Below are 20,601 nucleotides of genomic sequence, written 5' to 3'. Positions count from 1 at the left end.
TGAGGACAAAGCAAGAGCTGGCACCTTGCACCGCCCCCCTTCATCCGCTCCCCTCCATATGTGTAGCATTCCTCAGGCACCCCTGACTGCCATAAAATGATAAATAGTTAACTTGCTGAGATCAAAATCCTGCACGACAGGAGTCTCCCTTGGTTTACAAATGTCCTTGAGATTACAACAAAGAAGTTACCTTATCAATAGCCCAATTTCCAAAGACACAGAACTCAGTTCCTCAAGCCCTAATGTCACCCTCCCCTCCATAAAAAACCGAAGGAGGTGGAAGTAGAAGGAAAAGTAAATAAAGTTAAATTTCTTCTAAACCTAAATCTCATTAACAAGGATGCTTGATAGCAGGAATGTAACATTCCACCAGGAGACTCTCAATTGTCTTTACTTGATAGCAACTAAGGCTTCAATATCCTGATAGTATTCTTTGCCCCAATAGCCCTTCTGAACACCCCTTTGTCCTCACCTACCCAACTCCTGTGTATATAACCAACCACTCCTGACAACCCGGGGCAGCCGCATCTCTGCCTGCTCACGGGCCCTGTCCCCGTGCTTTAATAAATCACCTTTTGCACCAACGACGTCTTAAGAATTCTTTCTTTAGTCATCGGCTCCGAACCTCCTCACCCCACCGAACCTGACTTAGGTTCTGGGACTTCATCAGTAGAATCACATGGTCCTCTCAATGGATGCAGAAAAAGCATTTGACAAAATCCAGCATCCATTCCTGATTAAAATGCTTCAAAGTATATGGATAGAGGGAACATTCCTCAACTTCATAAAATCTATGAAAAACCCACAGCAGATATCATCCTCAATGGAAAAAGCTCAGAGCCTTCCTTTGAGATCAGAAACATGACAAGGATGTTTATTCTCGCCACTCTTGTTCAACATAGTATTAGAAGTCCTGGCAACAGCAATCAGACAACAAAGAGAAATACATTGTATTCAAATTGGCAGTGAAGAAGTCAAACTCTCTCTCCACAGATGACATGATACACTATATGGAAAACCCAAAAGACTCCACCCCCAAACTACTAGAACTCATACAGCAATTCAGTAATGTGGCAGGATACAAAATCAATGTACAGAAATCAGTTGTTATCTTATACACTTACAGTGAAAATACAGAAAGGAAGATTAGAGAATCAATTCCATTTACAATAGCAAAAACAATAAGATACCTTGGAATAAACCTAACCAAAGAGGTAAAAGATCTATACTTGAGGAACTATGGAACACTTATGAAAGAAACTGACAAAGATACAAAAAGATGGAAAAACATTCCAGGCTCATGGATCTGAAGAATAAACATTCTTAAAATGTCTATACTGCCTAGAGTAATCAATATTTTCACTGTCATTCTGATCAAAATTCCACTGGCACTTTTCAAAGAACTGGAGCAAACAATCCTAAAATTTGTATGGAATCAGAAGAGACCCCAAATTGCTAAGGAAATGTTGAAAAAGAAAAACAAAACTGGGGGCATCAAGTTGCCCGATTTCAAACTTTACTACAAAGCTGTGATCACCAAAACAGCATGGTACTGGCACAAGAACAGACACATAGACCAGTGGAACAGAGTAGAGATCCCTGATATGGACCCTCAACTCTATGGTCAAATAATTTTCAACAAAGAAGGAAAAAAATATCCAGTGGAAGAAAGACCATCTCTTCAGTAAATGGTGCTGGGAAATTTGGACAGCTATGTGTAGAAGAATGAAATTCGACCATTCTCTTATACCATACACAAAGATAAACTCGAAATGGATAAAAGACCTCAACGTGAGGCAGGAATCCATCAGAATCCTAGAGGAGAGCATAGGCAGTAACCTCTGCAACATCAGCCACAGCAACATTTCAAGATATGTCTCCAAAAGTCAGGTGTATTTCTGTATTACTCTATCTTCTCTCCTGCCCTCCCCCTAACTTCTCCACAACTGGGAATCTGTGAGTATTAATATAGGCTCTCTAAAGAATCAGAGTAAAAAAAGAAGAAAACAATTGAAAGGCAACAGAACTTTGGAAAAAAAGGAGACTTTGGGGTCACCCCAATAGCCTTAGAATACACCAGGGTACAGGGCACCAGGATTAAAATGGAAACTGTTGGTTTTACACTGGACAAATTCTGAACCTATTTTTATTTAGTCCCAGCAAAACACACAGGCCTAAATTAGACAGCTGCCTTCAAAGTGCACTTGCTTTGTGAAGGCAAGTCACAAATCACAGAGCATGTAACATGCTTGCACTGACATCTAAAGGAGACATGGACTGCTGTGATTGGTGACAAAACTAACACTTCCTATTCAAGGTGAAGGCACAGTCAGTCTCATAGGCAGGGAATGAGAGGACATATTCTCTAAGGCTTGAAAATTACCTTTTTTTTTTTTTTTTTACTTAGAAAAGCTTCTATGAAACCATAAAAAGCATTGTAACAGACCTGCCTTTATAAGGACAACAAACAAAGGGGTCCTTTCAAATCCAAATCTTTTCCATTGTCATTTATATCTGGTGACACCTAAAAGCTAAGCCATTTATTCACATGAGAGGTGATACCAAACAGACATAATGGACAAGGGAAAAAATTGGGGTTGTAGAGGATCCTTAGCTTGTTGTCTTTTTAAAGGCTGGTCTGTTTTCAAGGCTGCTGATAAATACCATATGATTTCGCTCATATGTGGAATTCCAGTAAAAGAGAACAGATGAACATAGGGGAAGGGAAGGAAAAATAAAATAAGATAAAAACAGAGAGGGAGGCAAACCATAAGAGACTCTTAACTATAGGGATCAAACTGAGGATTGCTGGAGGGGAGGTGGGTGGCTGGAATGTGGAATGAGTGATGGGCATTAAGAATGTCACTTGAAGTAGTGAGCACTGGGTTATATGAAACTGATGAATCACTAAATTCTACCCATGAAACTAATAATATGTTATATTAACTAAATTAAATTTAGTCAAAAAATTGAAACAAAACAAAAAAAAAAAAAAACGCCACCCAACCAACAAAACACAATAACCTCTTAGGAAAAAAAATTAAGGCTTAACCCAAGTCTCCTTTTTGTTTGTTATTAAATGTCTTTATCAAATGGCAGCTCTGAGAAAAGAGCAACCAGATTCGGTTGGAATCCTATCTACCTGTATCATAAATAGAATTCTGGGAGAGAGGTCCAAGGGAAAGAAAAGGATTTGGTACAACGGAGAACAAATCTTACACATTGGGAATTAAGAGAAAGTCAGAACAATCTTCCTAGATTTAAATCTGAAGTCCAGAGAAGTAGTCTTTTTAACGGTAATTTACATTTTCTACATAAATGCCTGGTCAAAGGCTACTTTATAAAATGCTCTCATAGAAAGATTTTCCAGTGGTGTATCAAACCTTAACAGCATCACAAAAAGGTGTTATGCGTTTAATAAAATCAGTGTTAACAAAAATCTGACATAGTTACAAATTTTTTCTTTCTCCTTATTTCAGGCTGAATGTAAATATCTACTGATTTGGTTTGAAAAACACCTCTTTTCTTTTCTTTTTAAAATTATAATTTAATTTCTTTTCAGTGTTCCAGAATTCATTGCTTATGCACCACGCCCAGGACTCCATGCAATACATATCCTCCATAATACCCACCGCCAGGCTCACCCAACCTCCCACCCGCCTCCCCTTCATATCCCTCAGTTTGTTTCTCAGAGTCCACAGTTTCTCATGGTTCATCTCCTCCTCCAATGTCCCCCAAAGCACTTCTCTCCATCTTCCCATGTCCTCCGTGCTATTCCTTATGCTCCACAAATAAGCAAAACCATATGATAATTGACTTCCTATGTTTGACTTATTTCACTTAGTATAATATCTTCCTGTCCCATCCATGTTGATACAAAGGCAGGGTATTCATCCTAGTTCTGATGCAGGCATAATACTCCATAATATATATGGACTGACCATCTCTTTATCCATTCATCCATTGAAGGGAATCTTGATTCTTTATATAGTTTGGAGACTATGGTCATTGCTGCTATGAACATTGGGGTACAGTGGACCTTCATTTCACTACATCTATCTCTGGGGATAGTGCAATTGCAGGGTCATAGGGAAGCTCTATATTTAATTTCTTAAGTAATCTTCACATTGTTTTCCAAAGTGGCTGCACCAACTTACATTCCCACCAACAGTGTAAGAGCATTCATCTTTCTCAGTATCCTCTCCAACACATGTTGTTTACTGTCTTGTTAATTTTGGCCATTCTAACTGGTGTAAGGTGGTATCTCAAGGTGGTTTTGATTTGAATCTCCCTGATGGCTAATGATGATGTACATTTTTTCATATTTCTGTTATCCATTTGTATGTCTTCTTTGGAGAAGTGTCTGTTCATGTCTTCTACCCATTTTTTTTTAAACGTGATTATCTTTTTTGTGTGTGTTGAGTTTGAGGATTTCTTTATGGATCTTGGATATCAGCCCTTTGTCTCTACTGTCATTTGAGAATATCTTCTCCCATTTCATGGGCTGCCTCTTTGTTTTGTTAAGTATTTACTTTGCTATGCAGAAGCTTTGATCTTGATGAAGTCCCAAGAGTTCATTTTCGTTTTTGTTTCCTTTGCCTTTGGAGACATATCTTGAAAGAAGTTGCTGTGGCTGACATTGAAGAGGTTACTGCCTATGTTCTCCTCTAGGACTCTGATGGATTCCTGCCTCACATTGAGGTCTCTCATCCATCTCGAGTTTATCTTTGTGTATGGTATAAGAGAATGGTTGAGTTTTATTCTTCTACACATAGCTGTCCAATTTTCCAAGCACCATATATTGAACAGACTGTCTTTTTCTCACTGTATTTGTTTTCTTGCTTTGTCAAAGATTATTTGACCATAAAGTTAAGTGTCCATACCTGGGCTCTCTATTCTGTTCCACTCTTCTATGTTTCTGTTTTTGTGCCAGTATCATGTTGTCCTGGTGATAATAGCTTTGTAGTAAAGCTTAAAATAAGGCAACGTAATATCTCCAGTTTTGTTTTTCTTTTTAAAAATTTCTTTAACAATTCGGGGTCTCTTCTGACTCCATACAAATTGTAGGATTGTTTGTTCCAGCTCTTTGAAAAATGCTGGTGGAATTTTGATCAGAATGAGATTGAAAGTATGGATTGCTCTAGGCAGTATAGACTTTTAACAATGTTTATTCTTCTGATCCAAGAGCATGGAATGGTCTTCCATCTTTTTGTGTCTTCTTCAATTTCTTTCATGAGTGTTCTGTAGTTGCTCAAGTACAGATCCTTTACCTCTTTGGTTAGGTTTATTCCCAGGTATCTTATGGTTCTTGGTGCTATAGTAAATGGAATCGATTCTCTAATTTCCCTTTCTGTATTTTCATTGTTAGTGTATAAGAAAGCCACTGATTTCTGTACATAGACTTTGTATCCTGCCACGTTGCTGAATTGCTGTATGAGTTCTAGAGTTTGCACGTGGCGTCTTTTGTATTTTTCATATAAAAGATTATGTCTTCTGCAAAGAGAGAGAGTTTGACTTCGTCACTGCCAATTTGAATACAATTTATTTCTCTTTGTTGTCTGATTGCTGTTGCTAGGACTTCTAGTACTATGTTAAACAACAGTGGCAAGAATGGGAACCCTTTATAAAATATAGTTTATCTGATATTAGAATCACTACCCAGTTCCTGATCTCAACGGGAAGACCGTCAGCTTTTTCCCATTGAGAATGATATTTGCTGTGGGTTTTTCATAGATTTTATGAAGTTGAGAAATGTTCTTTCTATCCCTATACTTTGAAACGTTTCAATCAGGAAAGAGTGCTGGATTTTGTCAAACCCTTTTCTGCACCCATTGAGAGGACCATGTGATTCTACAGTCTCCTCTTATTGATTTGTTCTACAACTTCAGTTGATTTGTGAAAGTTGAATCTTGCCTGCATCCCAGGAATAAATCCCACCTGGTCATGATGGATAATCTTTTTAATATGCTCTTGGTTCCTATTTGCTGGGATCTTGTTGAGAGTCTTGGCATCAATATTCATCAGGATACTGGTCTGAAATTCAATTTTTGGTGGGGTCTTAACCTGGTTTGGGGATCATGGTAATGCTGGCTTCATAAAAAGAGTCTGGAAGTTTTTCTTCTGTTTCTATTGTTATAACAGCTTCAGGAGAATAGGTATTATTTCTTCTTTGAATGTTTGGTAGAATTCCCCAGGGAATCTGTCAGGTCCTGGGCTCTTGTTTTATGGAACGTTTTTGATCACTGCTTCAATCTTATTACTAGATATTGGTCTATTCAGGTTGTCAATTTCTTCCTGTTTCAATATTGGAAGTTTATAGGTTTCCAGGAATGCATCCATTTCATCTAGGTTGCTTAACTTATTGGCATATAACTGTTGATAATAACTTTTGATGGTTGTTTCTATTTCCTTGGTGTTAGTTATGATCTCTCCCTTTTCATTCATAATTTTATTTTCAGTTCTCTTTTCTTTTGGATTACTTAGGCCAATGGTTTATCGATCTTATTGATTCTTTATGAAAACCAGCATCAGTTTCATTGGTGCATTCTACTGTATCTCTAGTTCTATCTCATTGATCTCTGCTTTAATCTTATTTCCCTTTCTGTGTGTGGGGTTGACTTAATTTGTTGTTGATTCTCCAGTTTCTTAAGGTGTAAAGACAGCTGGTGTATTCTGGATAATTCAATTTATTTATTTATTTATGTATTTATTTTTTTGGTGGGAGACTTGAATGGCTATGTATTTCTCCCTTGGGACTGCCTTTGCTGTATCCCATAGATTTTTGGACTGAAGTGTCTTCACTTCATTGGTTTCCATGAATTGTTTAAGGACTTTTAGGATTTCCTGGTTGATCCAAACATTCTTAAGCAAGGTGGTCTTTAGCTTCCAGGTGTTTGAGTTCCTTCCAAATTTTTCCTTGTGACTGAGCTTCAGTTTCAAAGCATTGTGATGTGAGAATATTCAGGGAATAAGCTCAATCTTTTGGTATTGGTGGAGTCCTGATATGTGACACAGTTTGTGGTCTATTCTGGAGAAAGCGCCATGTACACTCGAGAAGAATGAGTATTCTCTTCCTTTAGGGTGGAATGTTCTTTTTATTTCTATGAGGTCCATCTGGTCTAATGTGTCATTCAATGGTCTTGTTTCTTTATTTATTTTCTGTTTGGATGATCTTTCTATTACTGAGAGTGGCGTATTAAGATCCCCTCCTATTAATGTATTCATATCAATATGACTCTTTATCTTGATTAACAATTCTTACATAGTTGGCTCCTCCCATATTAGTGGCATAAATATTTACAATTGTTACATCTTCTTGGTGGAGAGACCCTTTAAGAATGATGTAGTTTCCTTCTTTATCTCTGACTTTAGTCTTTAGTTTAAAATCTAATTTATCTGATATGAGAATCACTACCCAGGTTTCCTTTCAGGCCCATTGGCATGAAAGATGCTTCACCATCCCTTCACTTTCAGTCTGGATTTATCCTTAGGTTCAAAATGGGTCTCTTGTAGACAACATATGGATGGATCCCGTCTTCTCCAATCTGTAACCCTGTGCCATTTTATGGGAACTTTTAGGCCATTCATGTTAAGAGTGATTAGATACATTTTTATTGACATCACGTTGCCTCTGAAGTCCTTGTTTCTATAGATTGTCTCTGTAATTTTTTGTTCTATGACATGCTATGGCTCTTTCTTCCCTTATAGAGCCCCCCTTAATATTTCTTTCAGTGCCAACTTGGTGGTCACATGTTTTAAACCATGCCAGTCTTGGAAGCTCTATATCTTTCTATTCAATTTGAATGTCAGCCTTGCTGGACAAAGTATTCTTGGCTGCATGTTCTTCTCATTTAGTGCCTTGAACACATCTGGCCAGCCCTTTCTGGCTTTCCAGGTTTCTGTGGATAGGCCTGACATTATTCTGATGGACTTTCCTCTGTAGGTAAGGAATCTCTTCCCCCTACCTGATCTTAAGAGTTCCTGTCTAAAATTATAATTCATCAGTTTCACAATCAGATGTCTCAAGGCCTTACTAGATTCTATAATATTGTGGTTAGTCCTTTATGCCTCTAATACATGAAAACTGGTTCCATTCACCAGATTGGGAAAATTTTCATGGAGAATTTGTCCACCTATATCCTGTAGTCTTTCTTTCTCCTCCCCCTCAGGGATTTCAATTATTCTGACATTGGAATGTTTCATGGCATCATTTATCTCCCTAATTCTGTTTCCATGGCTTCTAAGCTGTTTATCCCAGGCTTCCCCCGATCCTTTTTCTATATCAGTTTGTCCTCTAGATCACTAATTCTATCTTCTGCCTCAGTTACCCTAGCCGTTAGAGAATTTAGATTAGATAGGGACACATTGATAGCATTTTAAATTTCCTCTCTTGTGGCTTTCCCTTTTTTCCTAATTGATTCCATGTTATCATTAATGGCTTTCTCCAACCTAGCTCTCCATTGCCTGGATAATTGTTAGCCTGAATTCCCTTTCTGACATACTGTTTATGTCCATATCCAATAGCTCTTATGGAGAGGGCCCAGTGTCTGAATTTTCCCTCTGTTGAGCATTCCTCCTTCTAGTCATTTTGGTGAGAGATGGCTGAGGAGATGTGTAGCTGAATGTATTAACCATGACCCAGGCAAGGTGCACCCTGTATCAAAAAAAGTTCAGTTTAAAAGGTTAGTACGGGGGCGCCTGGGTGGCTCAGTGGGTTAAGCCGCTGCCTTCAGCTCAGGTCATGATCTCGGGGTCCTGGGATCGAGTCCTGCATCGGGCTCTCTGCTCAGCAGGGAGCCTGCTTCTCTCTCTCTCTCTCTCTGCCTGCCTCTCTGTCTACTTGTGATCTCTCTCTCTGTCAAATAAATAAATAAATATATCTTTAAAAAAAAAGGTTAGTACGGGATTTGTTGTATTGAACCTCTTGCTGTGATGGTAAATAGATTTAAAAAACACTTAAAAAGTAGAAAGAACAAGAATAGTGTGAACAAATTAAAAATAAAAGTTGTATCTGTGAAATATACAGGTTTCTGGGCAATACCAGGAGCTTAATATCTTCTTTTCCCCTGATTTTGGGGTTTGCAGTTTCATGGGGACCCTGTTGTGGTTGTCCTCTCATTTGTTGTTGTTGTTGTTGTTGTTTGTTTGATTGGTTGGTTTTTGAATGGCTTTCTGGACTAGGGGACTGCTGTGTGGTTTTTCAGGCAGTCTTGCTTTGATTGAGTCTTCCTGCCCTCTATCAAGGCGCTGGGCTCTGAGGAATCTGGTTATTCAGGCTTTTGTTCTCTGGAGGTTTTTTTTTCTTTTTTGTTTTTGTTCCCTCCCCACTTGGTGGCTTTTGGTGGTTCTTCAAATGTTTAGAATAAAACAAACTGCACCCAGACCAGTCTCAGAGAGAAGCTTCAATCTGTTCTCCTCTGGGTGGGCCAGGGCACACAGACTCCTCTGCCACCTCCCACTGGCAAAGCACATTCCCAGCCACAGTCTCAGGGGGTCACATGAGCTCCCACTTGTCTCTGTATTCCAGTGCTACTAAAACCATGAGCAATATTGGGCCAGGGAACCCGCTTCCAGTGGCTGCTTTTGCCAGGGCTGTTGTCCAGGATCTAGACAGCTGGAGAGATTCCATCCATAGATAGAGTGCTGAGATTCTCATGCCTGCCTGGGCTTGGAGTGTTCAGACCCTCGGCCAGTCCTAAAGACAACTGGCTAGCACCTGCACAGACATCTCTTCAGGGGAGGATAGGGAGCATGGTTCAGGCCCCAGTCATGCAGCATACGTGCAGAGTACAAAAGGCTGTGGTTCTAGGGAGCACTGGCTGGCATCCTCCCAGAATTTATTATGTGTGCCGGTGGCTTAGGGACCAGAGCCTGGAGGCTTCGTTGCACTCTCTCTGGCATGAGATGTTACCAGCAGTGGCTGTCCTGAGTCAATGGGCTTAAGCCCATGTCTATGACTGCCCAGTTCCACCAGTTTTCCCTTAAGATATTTTGCTTTTCTTCAGTGCTTTTAACCAGACTCCAAGTGATGGTCCCCAACCACAGGGCACTCTTGTATTGGGATATTAGTTTCCAATGGGTTGCTTCCAGTGGCTCCCTCCCCCTTCTGCTATCCTCTGATATCAGTCTGATTATTCAAACTCCACTGCTTTAACTCACCACTGGCATCTTCTGTCTGAGAAGACGTATAGATCCAGAAGTGTATAATCCTACATCTCAGGCTCATTTCATGGGTGTTCAGAGTGTTCTGTTAGATAATCAGCTCACTTTAGGGGACCAGTTGAAACAGCGTCTCCTACTTCTCCTCCATCTTCCCCCCTTCCCTGTAAAACAGCTCTTAAAAAGACTTGGATTTATTCTGGTTGGACATGTTCAGGGAAAGATTTTACTTTCAGAGAATTGTGAGCTGTGTCTCAGACAAAAGGTGTCCATGCATGTTTTTTTAATTACATTTTATTCTTCTAGTGTGCCAAGAATCATAGTTTATGCAATACACCCAGTGCTCCATGTAATACCTGCCCTCCCTAATACCCCACCAGCAGGCTCACCCATACCCCCATCTCCTCCCCTCCAAAGCCCTCGGTTTGTTTCTCAGAGTCCACAGTCTCTTATGCTTTGTCCTCCCCTCTGATTTACCCCAACACATATTGATAGGAAATGACGTCTTGTTAGTAATTAAACACAATTCCAAAGGTCGTTTTCCAAAGATACCTGTGCCCAATACATGCACCATAAGCTTTACATTCCTGCCTTTTTAGTTCCAAATAGAGTTTCAGGTTGTATTTCACACACCAAATCCTATCCTTGAATTTCTTTTTTAAAAAGTCAGACTGTTACCTATTACTTAGATTTGTTTTTAGGATTTTTCACTTATTACCACAAGAAATCTGACATTTTATAAGATAAGTAAATAACTAATAAACTTAAAGTGTCCAAACAGAATCTGAGCATGGCCACAAGCATAGGTACAGAACTTGCATGTTTAAAATAGATAATCAGTGACCTGAAAATATGTGTAGGAAACAGGCAGAAGTCAGGTTAGTGGATGAGACAGTGGCAGGTGTTTAAACACCTTCTTAATAACAAATAAGTGGGGTAGTCACATTAAAATGGAACAGAATTTCTGTTCAGGGAACTAGAAGGGCAGGGCAGTGTCAGAGGGAGTCACATTTCATTAACAATATAGTTACTGTATGATGGTATGAAATAAAATTAATATACCATCTTTTCTAGTACCCAGTAACTTTTCTGCAGGAGTCTCCTCTATTACTGCTAGGCTTCTAACTACAGATAACTATTGGGTTTTGCCAGTACATAAATATTTAGAACTTTTTCTCTGCCAGATTTTTCAAATCTAATTGTAAAACATAAAGGGGTTTTGTATTGAGAGCACATAGGGAATTTTCACAAGGTTTACCTTATTTCCAATTCTGTTATATATAAGCAATTAATAGGACATATCAGGGAATAAAAATAATAAAGGACCAAACATTGAGCACACAGATAAGATCTTTAGGCTGAAACTGATTTTGTGGCCTCAGATCCAAAAAAAAAGTGTTTTTTTTTATTTTAATTTTACTTTTGAAATACCAGTGCTAATTTTTACCAATTCTGTTTCTTTTTTTTTATTTAAATTTAATTAGCCAACATATTACATCATTAGTTTCAAACGTAGAGTTCAATAATTCATGAATTGCATAAAACACCCAGTGCTCATATCATGTGTGCTCCTTAAGGCCCATCATCCAGTTACCCCATTCCCCCCACCTCTCCTCCAGCAACCCTCAGTTCATTTCCTATACTTGAGTGTCTCATGATTTTTTTTTCTCCATTTATGATTTCCCATTCAGTTTTCCCTCCCTCCTGATATGAGTCACTGCATTCTTTATGACACATATGAATAAAACTGTATGATAATTGTATTTCTTTGATTGACTCATTTCCCTCAGCATAATACCCTCCAGTTCCATCTACATTGATGTAAGTGGTAAGATTTCATCATTTCTCAAGGCTGAATAATATTCCTTTGTGTGTGTGTATCTTCATCACCCATTCATCTGTCAATGGACATCTCAGTTCTTTCCACACTTTGGTTATCTTGGACATCATTGCTATGAACATTGGGGTACATATGCCCCTTTAGATCATTACATCTGTATCTTTGGGGGCAAATACCCAGTAGCGCAATTGCTGGGTCTATTTTTAACTTCTTGAGGAACCTCCATACTGCTTTCCAGTGTGGCTCTACAATCTTCCATTCCCACCAACAAGGTAATAGGGTTCCCTTTTCTTCTCATCCTCGCCAACATTTGTTATTCCCTGTCTTGTTAATTTTTGCCATTTGAATGGGTGTAAGGTGATATATCTCATTGTGGTTTTGATTTATATTTCACTGATGTCAAGTGATATGTCTTGTTAATTTTGACCATTCTAATTGGTGTAAGGTGGTATTTCAATGTGGTTTTTGTTTGAATTTCCCTTATGACTAATGATGATGAACATCTTTTCATGTGTTTCTTAGTTATTTGCATGCCTTCTTTGGAGAAGTGTCTGTTCATGTCTTCTGCCCATTTTTTGATGTGATTATCTGTTTTGGGGTGTGGATTTTGAGGAGTTGGTTATACATCTTGGATATCAGCCCTTTGTCTGTAGTGTCATTTGCGAATATCCTCTCGCATGCCATGGGTTGCCTCTTTGTTTTGTTGACTGTTTTCCTTGCTGTGCAGAAGATTTTGATCTTGATGAAGTCCCAAAAGTTCATTTTTACTTTTGTTGCTTTGCCTTTGGAGAAATGTTTTGAAAGAAGTTGCTTTGGCCAATGTTTGGAGAGGTTACTGCCTATGTTCTTGCCTTCATAGGACTTCAATAGTCCTAGGACTATTAGGACTAGGGCTTCAATAGTGTCTTGCCTCATGTTGAGGTCTTTTATCAATTTCTAGTTTACCTTTGTGTATGGTATAAGAGAATGGTCAAGTTTCATTCTTTTATACATGGCTGTCCAATTTTCTCAGCACCATTTATTGAGGAGACAGTTTTTTTCTACTGCATAATTTTTCCTGATTTGTCAAAGATTATTTGATCATAGAGTTGCAGGTCCATATCTGGGCTCTCTACTCTGTGCCACTGGTCTATGTGTCTGTTTTTGTGCGAGTACCATGCTGTCTTGGTGATCACAGTTTTGTAGTAAAGCTTGAAATCGGGCAATGTGTTGCCCCCAGCTTTGTTTTTCTTTTTCAACACTTCCTTAGCAATTCAGGATCTCTTCTGGTTCCATACAAATTTTAGGATTGTTTGTTCCAGCACTTGAAAATGCTGTTGGAATTTTGATTGGGATGGCATTGAAAGTGTAGATTTCTCTGAGCAGTATAGACATTTTAACAATGTTTATTCTTCAGATCCATGCGCATGGAATGTTTTTCCATGTTTTTGTGTCTTTTTCATTATCTTTCATGAGTGTTCTGTAGTTCCTCAAGTACAGATCCTTTACCTCTTAGGTTAAGTTTACTCCAAGGTATCTTATGGTTCTTGATGCTATAATAAATGGAATTTATTCTCTAATTTCCCTTTCTGTATTTTCATTGTTAGGGTATAAGAAAGCAACTGATTTTTGTGCATCAATTTTGTATCCTGCCACATTAATGAATTGCTGTATGAGTTCTAATAGACTGATATCTAGTAAAGATATTTTAAGCAGTGATCAAAAATCTTCCAAAAAACAAGTGCCCAGGAACTGATAGATTCCCTGGGGAATTCTACCAAACATTCAAGGAAGAAATAATACCCATTCCCTGAAACTGTTTCAAAAAAGGAAGGAAGGAAGGAAGAAAGAAAGAAAGAAAGAAAGAAAGAAAGAAAGAAAGAAAGAAAGAAAGAAAAGGGAAACTTCCAGAATCTTTCTATGATCCCCAAACCAGACAAAGAACCCATCCAAAAGGAGAATTTCAGACCAACATCCCTGAGAATATGGACGCCAAGGTTCTCAAAAAGATCCTAGCTAACAGGATCCAAGAAGACATTAAGAAGGTTATCCACCATGACTAGGTGGAATTTATCCTTGGGATTCAAGGGTGATTCAACATTCACAAATCAATCAACGTGATAGAACAAATCAGTAAGAGAAGAGAAAAGAACCACATGGTCCTCTTAATGGATACAGAAAAAGCTTTTGACAAAATACAGCATCTGTTCCTGATTAAAATTCTTCAAAGTATATGGATAGAGGGAATATTCCTCAATTTCATAAAATCTATCTTTGAAAAACCCATAGCAAATATCATTCTCAATGGGAAAAAGCTGACAGCCTTCCCTTTGAAGTCAAGGAACACAACAAGGATGCCCACTTTTGCCAATATTGTTCAACATAGTACTAGAAGTCCTAGACACAGCAATAAGACAACAAAAAGAAATAAAAGGTATTCAAATTGGCAAAGATGGGGGACGTGGGTGGCCCAGTGAGTTAAGCCTTTGTCTTTGGCTCAGGTTATGATCTCAGGATCATGGGATTGAGGCCTGCAATGGGCTTACTACTCAACAGGGAGCCTGCTTCCCCCTCTCTCTGCCTGCCTCTCTGCCTACTTGTGATCTCTCTGTGTGTCAAATAAATAAATAAATAAAATCTTTAAAAAAATCAAATTGGCAAAGATACCAAGTGATGTGGGGTTTTTTTTCATGTGTCTGTTTGCTATATGTACATCTTCTTTGGAGAAGTATCTGCTCATGTTTTCTCTTCATTTATTGACTGAACTCTTTGTCTTTTGGGTGTTGCATTTGAAAAGTTCTTTATAGATCTTGGTGGCCTTTTAGTTTTCCTGACTGTTGTCATTGCTGTGCAGAAGCTTTTTATCTTGATGAAGTCCCAGAGTTCATTTTTGCTTTTGTTTCCCTTGCCTTTAGAGACAAGATGTTGCTGTGACCAAGGTCAAAGACTTTAGTGTCTGTGTTCTTTTCTAGGTTTTTGATGGATTCCTTTCTTTTTTTAATTTATTTTTATTTATTTTCAGCATAACAGTATTCATTATTTTTTCACCACACCCAGTGCTCCATGCAATCCGTGCCCTCTATAATACCCACCACCTGGTACCCCAACCTCCCACCTCCCCGCCACTTCATGGTTCACGTCCCCTTCCAATTTACCCCAGCTCCTTTCTCCTAACTCCCCATGTCCTCCATGCTATTTGTTATGCTCCACAAATAAGTGAAACCATATGATAATTGACTCTCTCTGCTTGACTGCTTTCACTCAGCATAATCTCTTCCAGTCCCGTCCATGTTGCTACAAAAGTTGGGTATTCATCCTTTCTGATGGAGGCATAATACTCCATAGTGTATATGGACCACATCTTCCTTATCCATTCGTCCGTTGAAGGGCATCTTGGTTCTTGCCACAGTTTGGCGACCGTGGCCATTGCTGCTATAAACATTGGGGTACACATGGCCCTTCTTTTCACGACATCTGTATCTTTACACAGGAAGGCAATTGCAGGGTCATAGGGAAGTTCTATTTTTAATTTCTTGAGGAATCTCCACACTGCACCAACTTACATTCCCACCCACAGTGGAAGAGGGTTCCCCTTGTTCCACATCCTCTCCAACACATGTTGTTTCCTGTCTTGTTAATTTTGGCCATTCTAACTGGTATGAGGTGGTATCTCAATGTGGTTTTGATTTGAATTTCCCTGATGGCTTATGATGATGAACAATTTTTCATGTCTGTTAGCCATTTGTATGTCTTCTTTGAAGAAGTGTCTGTTCATGTCTTCTGCCCATTTTTTGACATGATTATCTGTTTTGTGTGGGTTGAGTTTGAGGAATTCTTCATAGATCTTGGATATCACCCCTTTGTCTGTAGAATCATTTCCAAATATCTTCTCCCATTCCGTGGGTTGCTTCTATGTTTTGTTGACTCTTTGTGGTGCAGAAGCTTTTGATATTGATGAAGTCCCAAAAGTTCATTTTCACTTCTTTTGTTTCCTTTGCCTTTGGACACATGTCTTGAAAGAAGTTACTGTGGCCGATGTTGAAGAGGTTACTGCCTATGGTCTCCTCTAGATTTTGATAGATTCCTGTCTCACATTGAGGTCTTTATCCATTTTGAGTTTATCCTTGTGTATGGTGTAAGAGAATGGTCGATTTTCTTTCTTCTATACATAGCTGTCCAATTTCTCCAGCAACATTTATTGAAGACACTGTCTTTTTTCCACTGTATATTTTTTCCTGCTTTGTTGAAGATTACTTGACTATAGAGTTGCTGGTCCATATCTAGGCTCTCTACTCTGTTCACTTAGTCTATGTGTCTGTTTTTGTGCTAGTACCATGCTGTCTTGGTGATCACAGCTTTGTAGGAAGGCTTGAAATCAGCCAATGTAATGCTACCAATTTTGTTTTTCTTTTTCAAGATTTCCTTAGAAATTCAGGGGTCTCCTCTGGTTCCATACAATTTTAGGATTGTTCCAGCAGTTTGAAAAATGCCAGTGGAATTTTTATCAGGATGGCATTGAAGGAATAGATTGTTCTAGGTAGTATAGATATTTTAACAATGTTTTTCTTCCAATCCATGAGCATGAAATGCTTTTCCATCTTTTTATGCCTTCTTCAATTTCTTTCATGAGTTTTTTGTAGTTTCTCAAGTACAGATCCTTTACCTCTTTGTTTAAGTTTATTCCCAGGTAGCTTATGATTCTTGATGCTATCATAAAAGGAATCAATTCTCTAATTTCCCTTTCTATATTTTCATTGTAGTGTATAAGAAAGCAACTGCTTTCTGTCCATTATACCACGGAAATAGAAAGAATCATTAGCAGTTATTATCAAAAGTTATATACCAACAAGTTAAGCAACCTAGAAGAAAGAGATGCATTCCTGGAAACGTCTAAACTTCCAAGACTGAAGCAGGAAGAATCTGACAACCTGAATAGACCAATGTCTAGTAACGAGATTAAAGCAGTGATCAAAAACCTCCCAAAAAACAACAGCACACGTACCAGGACCTGACAGATCCCCTGGGGAATTCTACCTCCCAAAAAACAACAGCACAGGTACCAGGACCTGACAGATCCCCTGGGGAATTCTACCAAACATTCAAGGAAGAAATATTACCTATTCTCCTGAAGCTGCTTCAAAAATAGAAATAGAATGGATCAAATTTGTTCTCTGAGGCCAATGTTACCCTGATCCGCAAATCAGGCAAAGACCCCATGCAAAAGGAGAATTTCAGACTATACCCCTGATGAGTATGGATGCCAAGATTCTCAACAAGATTCTAGATAGGGGCGCCTGGGTGGCTCAGTGGGTTAAGCCGCTGCCTTCGGCTCAGGTCATGATCTCAGGGTCCTGGGATCGAGCCCTGCATCAGGCTCTCTGCTCAGCAGGGATCCTGCTTCCTCCTCTCTCTGTGCCTGCCTCTCTGCCTGCTTGTCATCTCTCTCTGTCAAATAAATAAGTAAAATCTTTTTTTAAAAAAAGATCCTAGATAATAGGATCCAACAGTACATTAAAGAGATTATCCACCATGACCAAGTGGGATATATCCTTGGGATACCAAGGTGCTTCAACATTCGCAAATCAATCAATATGATGCAACACATCAATAACAGAAGAGAGAAGTACCATATTGTCGTTTCAATGCATACAGAAAAAGTATATCATGAAATCCAACATCTGTTCCTGCTTAAAACTCTTCGAATTATAGGGATAGAGAGAACATTCCTCAACTTCATAATATCTAGCTATGAAAGCCCACAACAAGTACCTTTTTCAGTAGGGCAACACTGACAACCTTCCCTTTGAGATCAGGAACCAAACAAGGATGCCCATTCTCACCACTGCTGTTCAACAGAATACTAGAAGTCCTAGCAAGAGCAATCAGAAAAAAAAAAAAAAAAGTATTCAAATTGGCAAAGAAGTCAAATGCTCTCCCTTCACAGATTACATGATAGTTTATCTGGAGAACCCAAAAGGTTCCACCCCCAAACTACTAGAACTCATATAGCAATTCAGTAATGTGGCTGGGCTGCAGGATTTCATTTTTTTTAATTTTTATTTTTTATAAACATATAATACATTTATATCCCCAGGAGTACAGGTCTGGGAATAGCCAGGTTTACACTTCACAGCACTCACCATAGGACATACCTTCCCCAATGTCCATAACCCAGCCCTCCTCTCCTGACCACCCTCCCCCCAGCAACCCTGTTTGTTTTGTGAGATTAAGAGTCTCTTACGGTTTGTCTCCCTCCCAATCCCATCTTGTTTCATTTATTCTTTTCCTCCCACCCAAACCTCCCACATTGTATCTCCACTTCCTCATATCAGGGAGATCATATGAGTGTTGTCTTTCCCCAATTGACTTATTTCCCTAAGCATTATACCTTCTAGTTCCATCCACGTCTTCGCAAATGGCAAGATTTCATTTCTTTTGATGGCTGCATAGTATTCCATTGTGTATATATACCACTTCTTTTTTATCCATTCATCTGTTGATGGACATCTAGGTTCTTTCCATAGTTTGGCTATTGTGGACATTGCTGCTATAAACATTCAGGTGCACGTGCCCCTTCAGACCACTACGTTTGTATCTTTAGGGTAAATACCCAGTAGTTCAATTGTTGGGTCATAGAGTAGTTCTATTTTCAACTTTTTGAGGAAATTCCATGCTGTTTTCCAGAGTGGTTGCACCAGCTTGCATTCCCACCAACATGTAGGAGGGTTCCCCTTTCTCCGCATCCTCGCCAGCATCTGTCATTTCCTGACTTGTTAATTTTAGCCATTCTGACTGGTGTGAGGTGGTATCTCATTGTGGTTTTGATTTGTATTTCCCTGGGCTGCAGGATTTCTGCTGAATAAACTGATAGCTTTTTGGTGTTTTTCATTTGTATAATTGTTTTCTCTTTTCTTGCTAGTTTTGAAATTCTACTACTTTTTAAAAAGATATTTCTGTGGATAAGTCAGCTGCCAATCTAATATTTTTACCATTGTATGTACCCCTGGGGATAAAAATATATGTTTATAAAAAATAAAAAGTTAAAAAAAAAGATATTTATTTATTTAGTTAGTTAGTTATGAGAGAGACAGAGATAGAGCATAAATATGGGGAGGGGCAGAGGCAGAGGGAGAAGCAGGCTTGATAGCAGGCTCTTAGATCATTATGTGAGCCAAACACAGATGCCTAACTGACTACTCACCCAGGCATCCTTCTATTACTCCTTTTTGCCATTTTATTTATGTGTCTTGGTGTGGATCCCATTGGGTTGTTTTTGTTTGGAACTCTCTGTTTCTCCTGGATCTGGATATCTGTTTCCTTTTCCATATTAGGAAAATTATCAGCTATTATTTCATTCAAATACATTTTATGCCCTCTTTTCTCTTCTTCTGGGATCCCTAAAATGCAAATGTTACTATACTTGATGATGTCACTGAGTTCCCTTAAGCATTTCTCATTTTTCTTTATTAATTTTTTCTCTTTACTCTTCAGCTTGGTTGCTTTCCATTTCTCTGTCTTCTAGCTCACTGATCCATTCTTCTGCCCCTTCTAATAGTCCGTTGATTCATTCTAGTGTATTTATTTCACTTATTGAGTTCTTCATCTCTGACTAATATTTTTTTTTCTATCTCTTTGAAGTTCTTACTGAGATCTTTTATTCTTTTTTGAAATGCTGTATCTTTATGACCATTACTTTAAATTCATTATCAGGTATATTATTTATCTCCATTTCAATTAGCTCTTTTGCTCTGGTTTTCCCCTGTTTTTTCATTTGGGACATATTCCTTTGTCTTCTCATTTTGTGTAACTCTCTGTGTTTGTTTCTATGTATTAGGAATGTCAGCTGCATCTCCTGATTTTGAAAGTACTGTCCTTATGAAGAAGAGGTCCTGTGGTGCTATGTAATGTAATGTAATTAACCAGAACCAGTTCTTCAGAATTTTCTCTTATGTGGGTTTTGTATATCCTACTGGTGTGGCTGATCTTCATTTTTCTTTAGTCTAGTTGGCTATAGTGGCCCACTTTGCCAGTTGTGGGCAGTGTTTGGTACCTGTGCTGTTAAGAGGCCATTCTGGTACAACCATGGGTTTTATAGTTTGTTAGTGTCAGCATTAAGACTAGATGCCTACCCTCAGTCCCTCTGCTGGGACTGCAGTTGCACTGATCCTCAGAGAGCTTTCCTGGGAGGCTTTCATTGTCAGTCAGAGCCTGATGTCCAACCAGATTTTCGTCCACAGTATGTCTATTGGGGCTGTAATATCATCAACCTGCAGGGTGCTTTCCCTTCCTTGTCCCCTGAGAGGTTTTTTGGGGTCAGCAGACCAGCAGCCTGATCCAATGCCTACCCCTACTCTGTATTCTGGGCCTGCATTTAAACTCTTGTAGGTGGTTATCATCCCCTCTCCCCCAGGCTAGAATCACTTCATAGTAGCACCAGTCTTAAACAAGGCTGCAAGAAGGATTTGTTTTGGAAGGAGGAACTTTAGAGAATGCCTGAAGAGTAGGGTGGGTGGATGTGAAGGTAGAGCACATGGTGTTAGAGAGTTAGGTGGAGGGCAAAATCTCTGCCCCTCCTAATCTTTCCAATGTGGTGTCTCCTCTATGATTAACAATGTAAAATCTCG

This window comes from Mustela nivalis (genome assembly GCF_964662115.1).
Source record: "Mustela nivalis genome assembly, chromosome: X".
NCBI classification, from domain to species: Eukaryota; Metazoa; Chordata; class Mammalia; order Carnivora; family Mustelidae; genus Mustela; species Mustela nivalis.
This window is presented reverse-complemented; position numbering follows the sequence as displayed.